Genomic DNA, 14,326 nt, shown 5'->3' with positions numbered 1-14,326 from the left:
TTAGTGATGCCTGATAGACAGCTCCCCCAACCCAGTCTCTGCCTTCCTCCTTTTTGTCACAGTAATAAAAATAACCGAACTGATACGTATCATTACAGCACCCCACACACTCATCTCCGAGGGATTTACCTGTCCTTGAGCACCCAGAGCCAGGGGCCCATCTGCGGGCAGGAACGCCAACACCCAGAACCTCAAAGGGAACTGCCCCTGGAGTTTTGGCCCTCAGCTTGCCCTGCCCAGCCCCCAGCCCCCACGCACCTGATCATCTGTCTAGTCTGTTTCTCCCCAGTTATTCCAGCGTTCCAGAGCGACAGTCGCCATTCCTTCAACACGGGGTGAAGCCCTGTCAGACACCAGGTCTTGGCACTGTGTGCATACTAGAAAGCAGAGACGAAAGGCCACCATTACTGGGCTCATGGAACGTGGAGAGACTTCCCCAGGTACCGTCAGCTCACCCCTGCCCTGCCTTCCTGAGGCCCAGCAATTGAAGGGTTAACGCCTGACACAGTTCAGAAGGTCTCTAGGACCCTGACCAGCTCATGCGGGGGGTTTCCATCCCATTAGTCAAAGCTGATACCATTCTGTTGTTAAATATTTTGACTCTCACCCCGGTAGCACATCTGTAAGCCCATCCTATGGGAATTCTGTGAGCATTACTCTGTAAGAAATTCTGTTGGCTCTCTCCCCCTCCCTTCTCCTTCCTCCCTCCTCTCTTTCTTGTTTTATTCTTTTCTTTCCTTCTTCCTTTTTTCTCTCCCTCCTGCCTCCCTCTTCCCTCTTCCCCCTCCCTCCTCCCTATCTTGCTTCATTCTTTTCTTTCCTTTTTTCTTCCTTCTTTCTCTCCCTCCTCCCTCTTCCCGCCTCCTCTTGTTTCATTCTTTTCTTTCCTTCTCTCCCTTCTCTCTTTTCCTCCTGCCTTCCTCCTTCCCTTCCCTTCTCTCTCTCTCCTTCCTTCTTTTCTTCCTCCCTCCATTTCTCTCTTCCATCTTTTCTCCCCCTCCTTCCTTTCTTTCTCTTTGAGGCCTCAGGTCTCCCTCATAACACGCATCCTCTCTCAGCCCTGGATCTAGCCATAGATCTGAGAGGGCATTGCCAAGTGGTCTCAGGGTGCAACTCATCATCCTGGCAGAAGCTGGTAACTCCTGTACCTCAAGGGCTGGGAAACATGGAGGTCTGTACCAAGGGTACCAGCCTGCCTCCCTGTACATGCCCCTCTTTCCTAGTGGTCACTGGAAGCCTATTCTAGCACACACAGATGCCAGGTCTGGGGCTGAAGGATGCTCGCCTGCCTCCCTTCTGGGTGTGAAGAAGGGAGAGGAAAGGAGGGCTGTGCCCCACTAGGGCAGCCTGGAGCTGGAAGCAATTAACTTGGCGTTTTCAAACAAGGGCAGAGGAAGCAGGAGGCATGGGACTGAGTCAGCACATTGGAGAGGCGGGCGCCAGGCGGCTGGCTCAGCTCGTTAGCAGGACAGGCTGAGCCAAGGAGATACAAGGTCAGGGAGAAGGGGATGAGAGCCCCCAGACACAGATGAGGTGGGGATTGAGTTGGGTAACTGACTTCAGTCCCCTCCCTATCTCCACCCTAGAGACTCCAGAAGGCCACTGTCTAAGACAAGGGCTCACCCAAACAGAGGCACCCACCCACCCACCAACCAACAGACATCAAACTCACTTCTCTGCCAAGTCCTAGCCTCTTAGGGAGCTGTGCCAAAGCCCTTTGACGAACACAGGGATGGGGAGGAGGTTAGAGGACGTGAGAGTGCTGAGCATCTCTGAAAAGAAAACAGTCTGTTAGTGCCGACATTTAAAATAATGTATGTAGAGTTGGGGATTGTAGCACAGTTGGCAGAGAGCTAACCCAGCATGCACAAAGCCCCACTTTCAACCCCAGCCCCCCATAAGCAGGTGGGAGGGCACACATAATCCCAGAACTTCCAAGGTTCATTAAGATGTTTAAGGTCATCCTCAGCTATGTAGTAAACTCAAGGTCGGCCTAGGCTACATGGAACCATGACCCCAAATAATAAAATAGTACATATACCCTGATGTTTACCAGGAAAAAAAAAAAGCAAGCAGCTGAATTTGGTGGAGTCCCTTGCCAGGTGCTACTAGTCACCTATGACCCTCACATCCGTGGAAGGAACTGAGGCTGGGTGCTTGATGTGCAAAGCAACTCATTCATACTCATCCACTGGAAAATACTGGGGCTGAGAGCTATAGTAATTAGAGCTGCCTGTCTCCATAGCCTGTTTTCCCCAACTCAGTGCTCCAGAGGAGGGCAGGACATGGGAGGAGATGGTGCTTAAAGGAGAGGAACCAGCAAAGGCCAAGTGTAAGAGAGAAGAGAGTGCGCACAACTCTACCACCTTCCCATTGGACATGAAGCCAGCATGCCCCAGAACTTCTACACAGGGTCCCTGCTATAGGTCACTGACCCCGCCTTGATGGGCATGCCACAGCTGGATTACCCGGACCACCCAGGACAGAAAGCGTTCTTGCAGAGAGGAACAAGAATTTACCAATACGCCATCCTGGCTGTTCGTCAACACTGACAGTTCTACTGGCTCTGAAGAAAAGGCTGTGTGGAGTTCCTTTTGGCCCTGAAGTTATTGTTCCTTTCCTGGCGTAGAAGGGAGGAGGCTTAGAACTAAAGTCACAGGCTGTCGAGAAGGTTAGTGGCAGTCAAGAACTGGGGTGGGGTGGGGGCTCATATTAGCCAACCACAGCCGCAGTGTCCATGAGACACACCGGCTCTCAGACAGCAGGAACTGCCAAGGAAAGACAGAGACCAACCTAGGGAGTACTGAATCCCAGGGCTGAGTTTCTACTTCTTTCCAGGATCTCCAGCCCAGTCATCATGGGGCACCCTGATGATGTCACTGCCTTGGTCCCATGACACCCATCAATCCCATGCTCCCCATCTTTTCCTAATGTCAGCATGGATGTATTTTTTCTCTTTTCTCATTAGCCTATCCAAGTGAGGTTAGAAAATCCTAAAAGTAGGTTTTTTGTTGTTGTTTGTTTGTTTTTTTAATTAAACAGCAAATAACTTACAAGATCGTGCAAGAGGCAAGTGTGCCAGACATGATTGTTTGAGGACATAATTAGCACACACAGATTCCCCTAGAGTGATGTCCTTGGGGACAGGGCTTTTGACTTCTTGTCCCCTGCTTTACCTTTGGTGGCTAGAATAGTGCCCAGCACACAGATCTTTGTGATGAAGGGATGGCCAAGTCAGGGGAATATCCTGTCTGGTGCAAGTCTATCACACCAAAGCTCTTCTCTCATACTTGCACACATCACAGACACCTCAGACCACACAAGACTTCCTGCTGCTCCCACTCAGCAAGCCTTACACGCAAGCTTCCCTGTGGATCCTCTTCTGACCCCAAACTCCTTCTACCCTCTCAGCTCTACACTTTGCCTTCCTGTCATCTGGCTTTACCACATCAGGACTTGCTACCATGGCAGACACCTGTCACCTGTCAGCCTAAACCACCTGGATGATATCATTCAATCTCCATGGTCCTGTATACAGGTATCTAGACCCTGTTTCCCAAAATCCACCTCCCTACCACTAAAAGTGACAGTGAGCTTTAATGCCCACAGGCGCTTCCTGGGGTCTTCACAAATTGCCTTATTCAAACCTATCAGTGCTGCCAGGCAGTGGTGGTGCACGCCTTTAATCCCAGAACTTGGGAGGCAGAGGCAGGCAGATTTCTGAGTTCAAGGCCAGTCTGGTCTACAGAGTGAGTTCCAGGACAGCCAGGACTACTCAGAGAAACCCTGTCTCGAAAAACCAGAAAAACAAACAAACAAAAAACTATCAGTGCCATTATTAATCTGTCCCAAAGGCAAATACGTATTATATGTTCACTGATGTATAGATGACAGGCATCAGATCTATCCCTAGGAGTCAACATCGCTTACTCTCCTGGGTCCAGGGTCCTGCCTGGGCCCTTCAATCTCTTCCTTGATTCTGAGCAATGGTGTTTGGTCTCCTTGGCCCATCTCAGGCAGCCTTCAGTTCTCAGCTTGCTAACAGAGTTGACCTGCCTATAGGTCCTGCACTCCCAGAATAACTAAATGCAGACTTCCTCCCTACGCAGGAGTCTCTCAGATGAGTAATGGCTCAGGAGTCTCCTAGAGAGAAGATTTTCGGGAACCTGAATGCTGCCCTCCTGTAAAATCAAAACCTCTTTATACACTTCAGCAGTGAGACACACCATCCCACCAAGCAGAGAAGAATAGTTTCCTAACAATAGTGCCCAGCAAGTGAGGGTCAGAGCTGAGCAAGTCGTTCCACATGGAAGGAGCAAGAGATCAACCTGGAGTTCCTGAGTGACTCCAGTACCACCCCACACACATACTTTACAGCAGTAGTTCTCAACCTCCCTAATACTGTGACCCTTTTATACAGTTCCTCATGTTGGGGTAACCCCCCAACCATAGAATTAGTCTCATTGCTATTTCATAACTGTAATTTTTCTACTGTGGTGAATCATAATGTAAATATCTGACATGCAGGATATCTGATATGTGACCCCTGTGAAAGGGTCGTGACTCCCCCTCCCCAAAGGGTCATGACCACAGGTTGGGAACTACTGCTTTAGAGAGAAAGCTCCCAGACCTTCCAGAGATCACTAGACACTTATCCCACCTCCTAAGGGATGGCTGTGTGCACAGCTTTTGGGTTCTGTTCTAGTTTGCTCTCTGTTGCTGAGACAAAACACTGACCCAAGGCAACTTGGGAGAGTAAAGGTTTTATTATAGCTTACAGCTTACAGTCCATCGTCAGGAGAAGCCAAGGCAGGAACATGGAGGCAGGAATTGAAGCAGAGCACATGGAGGAGCGCTGCTCACTGGCTTCTCTTTTCTAGCATGCTCATCCATTTTTCTTACACAACCCAGGCCTTGCTGCCTAGACTGGGCCTTCCTACATTGATTAGCAATTTTAAAAGCCCTTCCCCACATACCCACAGGCCATTCTAAATGAAATCAATTCCTTGACTGAGGTTCCCTCTTCCCAAGTGAATGTTGAGTTGACAAAAACTAACCAGCAAAGGTCCCAAGTTGAGAGCTCCTTTCTCTGTTATCATGAGAGATGAGATTGGTATGGGTACAGACTATGTTGAGGTCAGGCCTAATGACAAGTGACTTGTATCAGCATCCAGGGACCCCGGCCAGGGCTGTATTGGCACCAACCAAACTTCAATAGAATGTTTCTTCCAAATAGGCCCCAAGTTAGCTAATTCATGGCTCATGTGCTGGATCTGTGAGAACCACAGCTGAGGGTAATGTGTTGTCTTAGTTAGGATGTCATCGCTGTGAATAGACACCATGACCAAGGCAACTCTTATAAGAGACAACATTTAACTGAGGCTTGCTTACAGGTTCAGAGGTTCAGTCCATTATCACTATGGCAGAAAGCATGACAGCATCCAGGCAGAGGTGGGGATGGAGAAGGAACTGAGTGTTCTGCATCTTGATCCAAAGGCAGCCAGAGGGAGACTCTCTTTTCCACACTGAGAGGAGCTGGAGCCTAGGACCTCAAAGCCCACCCCCACAGTGACACACTTCCTCCAACAAGGACAAAACCACTCCAAAAAGGCCATACCTCCATCAGCCAAGCATATTCAAACCTCAGTATGTTCATTCTAAGGTGGGCTCCGTTCTCCATGGCCTCCCAGTTCAGAAGCTGAGCATCCTAGATGGTCAAAACTAAGGTCTTAAGCATCTAATCCCTGAAAGCCAAATTGTCACCTACTCCCAGGACTGGGAAATGGCAATGACACCCTGGAGCCTTCCTGCTCCCTCCTCCCATGCCATCCTGAGTCATATGTCTTCTTGGGGAGAGTCTCTTGTTTGGGCATTGGAAGGGAAGCCCCTGCTTAATTTTTTTTCCTACCAGGAAAGCAGGTTGGCTAACTGTAGATCTTCAACCCCCCACCTCCGCTCTTCTCCTCCATATCTGATCCTCCAGTGTCCCCCACCCCACCCCACCCCCGCTCTGTAGCAGACTACCTACTGCAGCTGCCTCTTGCCTCTTCACCCCCAGCTCCACTGAATCCCACAGATCCTCCCCTCCAAAGTTCCCCCTCCCACTCATCCCATTATCTCAGACCCCAACACCAGCAGCCATTCCTGGAAAGCCTCAGCCAAACCTGTCAGAGCAACAAACAGACCAGTAAAGCAAGTAGGTGAGGTTCAGATCTTCACTCTCCCTCCGCTCCTCCAAAGCCAAACCCCAGTCCATCCCCAGCTCAGTAGCAGACTAGCTACTGTGGTTTCTCCAAACCCTCTCCCCTAATCCCAGGGAGCTAAGCAGATCCCAGTAAAACACCCTGCTTTCCTCCCTCCTGTTGGCGCCCTCAGCACCCACCCCTAGCCTATCCTCATTCTAAGTGTCAGCTCTTATTACATACAACCCCCACCTAGCACAATCCCAGGTCAATTCCCTACCAAGCAACACACAGCCACTAAACCCTCCTAAGAATGAGAGAGGACAACCAAAGTCAAGGAACAAGACACTCACCCAGCGAAGACCAGATATCAGCACCTCGACATACAATCTTTATATTCCAGATACTTAGATTCCAGTGTAAAAACACAATCAATGATAGTTAGGTCACGTCTCCACTGGAACCCAGAAACCTTACCACAGCAGGCCCTGAGACTTGCAACACAGATGAAGCACAAGGCAAAGACCTTAAAATGGCCTTTATGAATATGATAGAAGTTCTTAAAAAGGAAATTAATAATTTTTTACAAAAAAAACCACAAACAGTACAAAGAAGTTAGCAAAACAGTTCAAGACCTGAAAGTGGAAATGCAATTAATAAGAAAACCAAACTGAGGGAAATCTGAAATTGAAAATTTAGAAACTTGAACAGGAGCCTCAGAGGTAAGCTTCACCAACCAAATAAAAGAGATGGAAGACAGAATCTCAGGCATTGAAGATACAATAGAAGAAATTAATACCCCAGTCAAAGAAACTTTTAAATCTTTAAAAAAAAAAAAAGCCTTGGCACAAAACATCCAGGAAATCTAGGACAGGATGAAAAGACCAAGTCTAAGAATGATAGGAATAGAAAAAAGGAGAAAGGAGAAAAAAAATCCAGGTCAAAGTCACAGAAAATATTTTCAACAAAATCATAGAAAAAATTCCCTAACTAAAGAAAGAAATGTCTAGTAAGACGCATACAAATAGACTGGACCAGAAAAGAAATTCCCCTCAGCACATAATAATCAAAACACTAAAGATACAGAACAAAGAAAGAATATTAAAGGCTGCACGAGGAAAAGACAAAGTAGCATATACAGGCAGACCTGTTAGAATAACACCTGACTTCTCAAGGGAGACTCTAGAAACCAGATATGTTAGAGACTCTAAAAGACCATAGATACCAGACCAGACTGCTATACCCAGCAAAACTTTCAATCACAATAGATGAAGAAAATAAGACATTACATGATAAAACCAAATTTAAGCAGTATCTATGTACAACTCCAACCTTACAGAGGGCACTAGAAGAAAACCTCTAACCTAAAGAGGTTAACTACATCCAAGAAAACGCAAGGAATAAATAATCCCAGACCAGCAAATCAAAAGAGGGGAAACATGCGCGCGCGCGCGCACACACACACACACACACACACACACACACACCACAACAGAATAACAAGAATCAACAAGCACCGCTCATTGATAACTCTCAACATCAATGGTCTCAACTTCCCAATAAAAAGACACAGATTAACAGAATGGGTGTGAAAAACAGGATCCATCCTTCTGCTGCATCCAAGAAACATGTCTTAAAATCAAGAATAGAAAAAGTAAAAGAATGGAAAAAGATATTCCAAACAAATGGACCTAAGAAGCAATCTAGTGCAGCCTTAAAACTAATACTAATCAGAAGAGATAGGGAAAGTCACTATAGTGCATCAAAAGAAAAATCCACCAAGAGGACATTATAATTCTTCACATCCATTCACCAAACACAAGAGCATCCAAGTTTATGAAAGAAATACTACTAAGCTTAATTCACATAGTGACCCTCACACCCTGATAGTGGGAGACTTCAATCTTCTGCTCTCACCAATAGATAGGTCATCCAGATAAAAACTAAATCGAGAAATACCAGATCAGACATTATAAACCAAATAAACTTAACAGATACTTACAGAATATTGAATTCAAACACACACACACACACACACAAACCCATACTTTCTGCTTAGCAACTCTTAGAACATTTGATCATATACTTGAACACAAAGCAAGTCTCAACAAATACAAGAAAATTGACATAGCCCCCCTGCATCCTATCAGACTATCACAGATTAAAACTGGGTATCAACAACAGAAAGCTTACAAAGCCCTGGAAACTGAACAACTCACTGCTAAATGAAAAATGCATCAAGTCAAAAAAAAATTAAGAAAGAAATTAAAGACTTTCTAGAATCAAATGAACATGAATACAGAGCCAACCCAAACGTATGGGACACAATGAAGACAGTTCTAAGAGGCAAGTTCATAGCACTAAGTGCCTTTCTTTAAAAAAAAAATAATAATAATAAATTCTAGAGTTTTTATACTAGAAATTTAATGGCACTCTTGAAAGCTCTAGAACAAAAAGAAGTCACATCCAAAAGGAGTAGACGCAGAAAATAATCAACTCAGGGATGAATTCAATAAAATAGAAACAAACAAACAAAAAAAGATCAATGAAACAAAGAGTTGGTTCTTTGCAAAAATCAATAAGATTGACAAACTGCTATTCAAATTAACTAAAAGGCAAATAGAGATGATCCAAATTAATAAAATTAGAATTGAAGATGGGGGACTGACAGCAGACCCAGGGAATCATAGGGACATACTTTTAAAACCTTTACCAAATTCGAAAATCTGAAAAAAATGGATCATTTTCTCAATGCATATCACTTGCCAAAGTTAAATCAAGATCAGATAAGCACTTTAAACAGACCTATAGCTCCCTAGTGAACTAGAAGCCGTAATTAAAAGTTTTTCAACCAAAAGAAAGGCGAGGGCCAGATGAATTTAGTGAAGAATTCTACCAGACTTTCTTCTTTGTCTTGGTTGGTTGGTTTGGTTGGTTTGTTTTGTTTTGTTGTTTTTCAAGACAGGATTTCTCCATTGTAGCCCAGGCTGGCCTTTAGCTCAGAGATCTCCCTGCCTCTGCCTTCTGAGTGCTCTACCACTTCTACCAGACTTTCAAAAAAGAGTTAATGCCAAATATTCCTCAAATTTTTCCACAAACTAGAAACAGAATAAATATTGCCCAATTCATTTTTAGACTACAGTTACACTGATATCCAAACCACATAAAGACCCAACAAAAAAAGAGAATTACAGTGATCTCCCTTATGAACATAGATGCAAATTTTCTCAATAATATACTTACAAACTGAATCCAAGGACACAGCAAAAACATCATCCACCATCATCAAGTAGTCTTCATCCCAAAGATTCAGGGATGGTTTGACATATGTAAATCGATAAATGTAATCCGCCATATAAACAGACTGAAAGAAAACACACACACACACACACAATGGTTATCTCATTAGACATAGAAAGGCCTTTTAAAAGAATCCAACACCCCTTCATGATAAAAGTCCTGGAAAAATTAGGGATACAAGGAGCATACATAAACACAATAAAGAAAGTTTACAGCAAACCTATAGCCAGCATCAACTTAAATGGAGAGGAAACACAAAGCAACTCCCCTAAAATCAGGTACAAGCCAAAGCTATCCACTCTCTTCATACCTACTCAATACATGACTTGAAGTCTTAGCTAGATCAATAAGACAACTGAAGGAGACCAAGGGGATACGAATTAGAAAGGAAGAAGTCAAACTACCTTTATTTGCAAATAGTATATTTAAGTGACCCTAAAATTTCCACCAGGAACCAACCTCCTACAGCTGATAAACACTTTCAGCAAAGTAGTGGATACAAAATTAACTCAAAAAAAAAAAAAAGAAAGACAGTAGGATGCTTCCTTTATCCTACTGCAGACATTCGCTCAACTGTGTTCATTGCTGCTCTGTTCCTAATAGTCAGAAACTGGGAACAGCCTAGACGTCCCTCAACAGATGAATGGAATATATATATATTTACACAATGGAATATTACTTAGCCATTAAATAATTAAATCATGAAAATCACAGGTAAATGGATGGAGCTAGAATAAAATCATCCTGAGTGAGACATCCCAGGTCCAGAAAGACAAATATGGTATGTATATTCTCACATATGGATATTAGCAGCACCCTACTACTTGGTTACAGTGATAACCAAGCTACAATCCATAAAACCACAAAGATTAGGCATAGAGTAAAAAACCTGAGAGACCAGACAGCCCTCCTTAGGAAGAGGAAACTGAATAGATAATTATGGATGGGTCCCAGTGGGTGACTGGAACAGGAGGATCAAGTTGTGGAGGAGACAAGGGGGGAATATGGGGAGAAACAACTCAAATTAAGAAACATTTGAAGGGATTTCTGGAAGCCTAATACAGTAGAAGCTTCCTAAGATAGATCCATATATGAAGGCAGTCCAAATGGAATCACCAAATATTGGAAGATACAAGGCCCTAACTAGACATCTCTGTCACCAAATGAAGCTTCTACATTTAATTGAGTTATTGTCCAAAGGAGTCCCTATGCGAACCTTTCAACAACCCAGGCTGTTGCTAAGACTACAGGTTGATCTCCACAAACTGACAGCGAGGCCCCATTGCTGAGGCTAATACCCACACAACTCGTAGAACATGAACAAGTCAAGCCGGTGCCTACACGGAGCCTTCACACCTACATTCCAGTCCTTCTTTGGTGCAGGAAGGTACGGTGCATGCTACCAAAGAGAAATATAAACACCAAGCCAGCCATAGCCTCACATGAGAGTCAGAGCCTCTCCTTTCTTCTTTTTAATCTCCTCTTATTTTTATTTTATTTTATTTTATTTTATTTACATCTTTCTCTCCTTCTCATGTACATTATGGCTTCCAGTCTAGTGTTTTTATGGGATTCATGAGTGTGCCACCAAAGGGTCTCTGTGTCTGTATCTATTTCTTGTGCCTTGGGTTCTTTTCTGTCTGCTTGTTTTGTCTTATTTTGATGTGTTAATTTTTGTTTTCTTATTTTATTTTATTTTATTTTATTTTATTTTATTTTATTTTATCTTATTAGTATCCCTTAGAAGATTGTTTACTAATGAGAGACAGAAAGGGGGTAGATCTGGATGGGAGGGGAGGTGGGAGGAGCAGAGAGAGGGGAAACAATAAGTAGACATACTTGTGAGGGGGGACCTATTTTCAATAAAGACAGAAAAGGGGAAACACCTTCCTTAACAATGAGTCACATCTGTCCTTTAACTCCATCTTCCTCTATGCTGGGATCTTGCTGGGAGGAGTGACATCTTCATCCTTGCCACACTGTATCTGTATTTCTGTCTGTCACTCATCCAATTGAAGTTTATCTCATTTTTTTTTTTTTTTGGGCGGGTGGCCTGAACTCATATGTAGACCAGGTTGTCCACAAATCACAGAGAAGTGACACCTCTCTGCCTCTGCCTCTGTCTCTGCCCCCTCTGCCCCTCTGCCCCTCTGCCCCTCTGCCCCTCTGCCTCTCCTCTGCCTCTCTGCCTCTCTCTCTGCCTCTCTGCCTCTCTCTCTGCCTCTCTGCCTCTCTCTCTGCCTCTCTGCCTCTCTCTCTGCCTCTCTGCCTCTCTCTCTGCCTCTCTGCTTCTCTCTCTGCCTCTCTGCCCCTCTGCCTCTCTCTCTCTGCCTCTCTGCCTCTCTCTCTCTGCCTCTCTGCCTCTCTCTCTCTGCCTCTCTGACTCTCTGCCTCTCTCTCTGCCTCTCTGCCTCTCTCTGCCTCTCTGCCTCTCTCTCTCTGCCTCTCTGCCTCTCTATCTGCCTCTCTCTCTGCCTCTCTGACTCTCTGCCTCTCTCTCTGCCTCTCTGCCTCTCTGCCTCTCTGCCTCTCTGCCCCTCTCTCTGCCTCTCTGCCTCTCTCTCTCTGCCTCTCTGCCTCTCTCTCTGCCTCTCTCTCTGCCTCTCTTCCTCTCTCTCTCTGCCTCTCTGCCTCTCTCTCTCTCTGCCTCTCTGCCTCTCTCTCTCTGCCTCTCTGACTCTCTGCCTCTCTCTCTGCCTCTCTGCCTCTCTCTGCCTCTCTGCCTCTCTCTCTCTGCCTCTCTGCCTCTCTATCTGCCTCTCTCTCTGCCTCTCTGACTCTCTCTGCCTCTCTGACTCTCTGCCTCTCTCTCTGCCTCTCTGCCTCTCTGCCTCTCTGCCCCTCTCTCTGCCTCTCTGCCTCTCTCTCTCTGCCTCTCTGCCTCTCTCTCTGCCTCTCTCTCTGCCTCTCTTCCTCTCTCTCTCTGCCTCTCTGCCTCTCTCTCTGCCTCTCTCTCTGCCTCTCTGACTCTCTCTGCCTCTCTGACTCTCTGCCTCTCTCTCTGCCTCTCTGCCTCTCTGCCCCTCTGCCTCTCTCTCTGCCTCTCTGCCTCTCTCTCTCTGCCTCTCTGCCTCTCTCTCTGCCTCTCTGCCTCTCTGCCCCTCTCTCTGCCTCTCTCTCTGCCTCTCTGCCTCTCTCTCTCTGCCTCTCTCTCTCTGCCTCTCTCTGCCTCTCTTGCCTCTCTTGCCTCTGCTCCTCTGCCCCTCTGCCCCTCTGCCTCTCTCTGCCTCTCTGCCTCTCTGCCTCTGCCTCTGCCTCCTCTGCCTCCTCTGCCTCCTCTGGCCTCTGCCTCTGCCTCTAAGTGCTAGGATTAAAGGAGTGGGCCACCATGTCAGACTATGAGCCAGCCTTCAAATCCCAGTCAAACCTGGCCCCCTCTCTGCTCACTGCTATAAACCTCTCTCCTCAGTCCTACCCAACCAGGGCCTCAGTCTTCCACAGGAGCGCTTATATTGTAATGTGCCCGACTCTTCCTGGCACAGTGCCTGGCACACAGAAAACTCAAAATTAACTTAGCATCAAGAGAAGAAATGAGATGTCCTGTCACGTTCTGGATGCAGAAACTGCAGTCGGACAAAGATGCTTGGTTTCCCCAAGGCCACTCCTGCCCAGTGCCAGAGGCAAGGCCAGAGAATGATCCAGTTGTGATCCCTGCTCTGGATTCTCTCACTGACCCCATAGCTACCTACCACCACTAAATCATAGTGCTCCATATTGGTAACTTTTGTTATTCTTGGTTAGTTCAGGCCAAGTCTAAACGCACTCTATAGCCCTTTAAACTGTCTTCCTGTCTCCACCTCTCAAGTACAGGGATTATAGGGTATAGCACCACACCCAACCCAGTACTTTTATTAATCACAGTATGTACCACACACCCCGAAGAATGTTGGAATATAGATGCAGGCTGAAAAGAACACCAGCCGATTACCTGCCTAAGCCCTGCCCCGAAGCCTACCCCCACCCCAAGTTAACCACCACCCCCTCTATGTTAAGCACTGCCTCCCTCTGTTTCCTGTGTGTATCATTTTTCTGAGTCTCCCTAACATTGTATTTCTTGTCCTCTGCTTGTTTGGCTAGCTGTGTGTTTGCTACTCTGTTTCCAGAACTGCACAGAATCCACCATCTCGCTTACCCTTCTTGCTCGCCTTCCCTGTGCTGTGAACCCAGAGCAGCTGCTTACTAGAAAAGCCAACCACAAAAGCAGGTGGAGCCCTCCCATCAGAGAGCACCAGCCCTCTCCTGAAAGCCACTTTATTTTAGGCACGGAGTTAATAGCGTACAAATGACATCCACAGTAATGTGGAATTAGCATATGTCTTTTTTTTTTTTTCCAGGAAAGAATTTTGTATGTGTTTGAAAAGTCAACTTGTTCAGGCCCTTTTCTGACAGGGCTGTTTTGATTCCAGTTGTCTGACAGCAGGTGATCTGACCTTGTGTTTGGAGGCAGAAAAGAGGCCCCAGGAGAGTTCAAGAGAAAACAGGCTCAGAGGACTCACAGGCCCCTCCCCCTCTTCCCCCCACCCCACCCCCCTCCGGCCAGCCCTTACTGAGGTGGCTTTGGCCCATAGCTGCCCTAGCCCAGGGACCCAGTGGCAGACAGAAGCAGACCTACTTTGGTTTCCATGACAACTGCAGGCATCAGGAGGCGGACCAAGTGAGCCGCAGCCAACAAGGCAGCTGGTTTGAAGGGTGTTGATCTCTCTGCAGACCAGCAAGGCAGAACCTCTAGGGACCAGCAGCAACAGAAGCCAAAAAGGAGCCTCTAAATCTGGACCTGCAAAATCCTTAGGGACCTGTCTACACAGCTCAGCCACTCACCTGCCACCATCCTTCACCTACCCACC

The 14,326-nt window shown here is 46.2% G+C and overlaps 1 long non-coding RNA gene across 1 annotated transcript; it reads right to left on the bottom strand.

Moving 5' to 3' along the window:
- Window positions 1-211: 211 nt before the first annotated feature.
- Window positions 212-2,564, bottom strand: Gm31374. Its single transcript, XR_379350.2, has 3 exons — window positions 2,520-2,564; window positions 1,673-1,772; window positions 212-377 (listed from the first exon to the last, which is right to left on the bottom strand). It is a non-coding gene; the product is annotated as a predicted gene, 31374 (long non-coding RNA).
- Between the last annotated feature and the right edge of the window lie 11,762 nt (window positions 2,565-14,326).

This window comes from Mus musculus, chromosome 9 (genome assembly GCF_000001635.26).
Source record: "Mus musculus strain C57BL/6J chromosome 9, GRCm38.p6 C57BL/6J".
Lineage (NCBI taxonomy): Eukaryota > Metazoa > Chordata > Mammalia > Rodentia > Muridae > Mus > Mus musculus.
Note: the sequence above shows the minus strand (reverse complement) of the source record. Positions and strands in the feature narration are given on the sequence as shown.